At 30.5% G+C, this 2164-nt stretch overlaps 1 pseudogene; it reads right to left on the reverse strand.

Moving 5' to 3' along the window:
* Positions 1–485: 485 nt before the first annotated feature.
* Positions 486–610, reverse strand: LOC140713266 (U4 spliceosomal RNA; annotated as a pseudogene).
* Positions 611–2164: the final 1554 nt, after the last annotated feature.

Here is a 2164-nt window from a genome sequence, read left to right on the forward strand (position 1 = left end):
TTAACACAATAATATTTCTTGTTTGTCCTTTATGTCCAAAGCAGGTTAAAAAGGCTGCTTATTCAAGCAAATTATTCAAGTTACTCAAGGATAAATATTAATGGAGCCTCCAGTTTCACATAAGCATCCACAGTATTTTGTTTAAGATAAAAGAAAATACGATGAATCGTATACTAGCTTTGAAATCATTAACCAAAATTGAGATATAACACCTTTGCTCATACTGTATTGAGCAAAATAAGAGATACCATGACAAAAACTTCAAGCAGGCAGTTAAATGTAATCCTACCATATGCGTCAAAGTGGCAGAAGCAGAAATATTTCGTAAAAAATCGTAAATAAGTAGCAGAGTCTCCATTTCTGGGCACCAGGTATTCACTGTACTCTCTATTCCTCAAACAGAATCATTCGCATCTTTCCACATTAAGAAACCTCAAGTTTTGTCCAATCACCAAATCAAGTCAAAGTCCATTAATCCTTGGTGATCTATGGTAGTGACTTTTCTTGATTAACTAAGCCAACAAAAAATGAATAAACATTCATTTTCAGTTAGCAATAATCACACCTTGGAGAAACTTCACTGACTACAATACTGCCAATGTACAAAGAGGTATGCAGGCTTTTCAGATTGGCTTCTTTCACTTAGCAATATTCATTTAAAGTTCCCTATGTCTTTTTCTGGTTAAATAGATCATTTATTTTGATTATGTAATTATATTACAACATATTAATGTATCACAGTTGGTTTATCCATTTCCCTGCTTAAGGACATCTCAATTGCTTCCAAGTTTGGGCAATTAAGAATAAAGCTGCTACAAACAGTCATTTCAGGGTTTTGTGTAGAGATAAACGTTTAACATATTTAAGAAATAGCAAGAAGCACGATTGGTGGTGGATCACATGGTAAGAGTGCATTTACTATTGTAAGAAACTGCTGGAGTGTCTTCCAAAAACATTGCACCATTTTGCATTGCCAGTAGCAATGAATGAGAATTTCCTGCTCCCCAGCATTTGGGATATACAGTGCTTTTTTTTTTTTTTTTTTTTTTTTTTTTTTTGGACCATTCTAATAGATATATAATGGTATCTCATTGTTACTTTATTTTGCAATTCCCATAATGACATATGATGTTGAGTATTTTTTCATATGCTTATTTATTACCTGCATATCTTCTTGGGTGAGGTGCCTGTTATGGTATTTTGACCATTTTTTAAATTGGGTTATTTGTTTCCTTTTTGTTGAGTATTAAGAGTTCTTTGTGTATTTTGAATATCAATTCTTTATCGAATATGTATTTTCAGATATTTTCTCCCAGTTTGACTTGTCTTTTAGAATGGTTTTTAATTTCGTGTGTGATAGGTAGAATAATGGACTTCCAAAAATGTCCATCTAATCTCTGCAACAAGTAACTATGTTACTTTATATGGTAGCCCTAAAGACACCTGACTTTAGCATAGGGAGACCTATTTCAGATTTCTAATTCCAGAATTATTAGGTAATAAATAATAAACCTGTATTTTTTAAACCACTTAGTTTATGGTAATTTGTTACAGTAGCAGTAGAAAACAAATACAGTATGTGAAACTAGAATTGTAAGGTGTGATAAGAAAATAATTTATTTTTAGCTTGTCAAAAAACTCAGTTCTAGAAGTTAAAAAAAGAAGTCTGTAAACCAGATAATCTGCTGAAAATTGATTTACATGCTTATGAATATGCATGATAGTTAAACACAGGTACAAAGAATTTTAAATAGTAGCTAGGGATTAGATACAGTTTCAAATGTTATAAGTGATAGATTACTGAAAAATAACCTAAAGCTATGACATCCAGGCCCTTAAGACTTTTTTACTTTTGGGTGAAATATTTATGATAATTTTTGTAAATAACATAGACCAGGGTCTTTCTTCCATCTTTGTAAACATAAAGTTTTGATATTTTATAAGTATGTTTTAACATATATTTAACATGTGTGTGTTTATTTAAAATAGAATAGTGAAAATATTTAAGTAATTTGAATAATAGAACAAATAAGAAGATAAATGAGGCCAAATTATTTAAGGAAATTTTCTTCTGTCTTACACAAATTACACATAACAATTAATCGAATAGAGATGTGGCAACAGATTAAGACTTTAAAATGTAGTATTTAGCCCTTGGAATAAA

Source organism: Chlorocebus sabaeus, chromosome 13 (assembly GCF_047675955.1).
Source record: "Chlorocebus sabaeus isolate Y175 chromosome 13, mChlSab1.0.hap1, whole genome shotgun sequence".
NCBI classification, from domain to species: domain Eukaryota; kingdom Metazoa; phylum Chordata; class Mammalia; order Primates; family Cercopithecidae; genus Chlorocebus; species Chlorocebus sabaeus.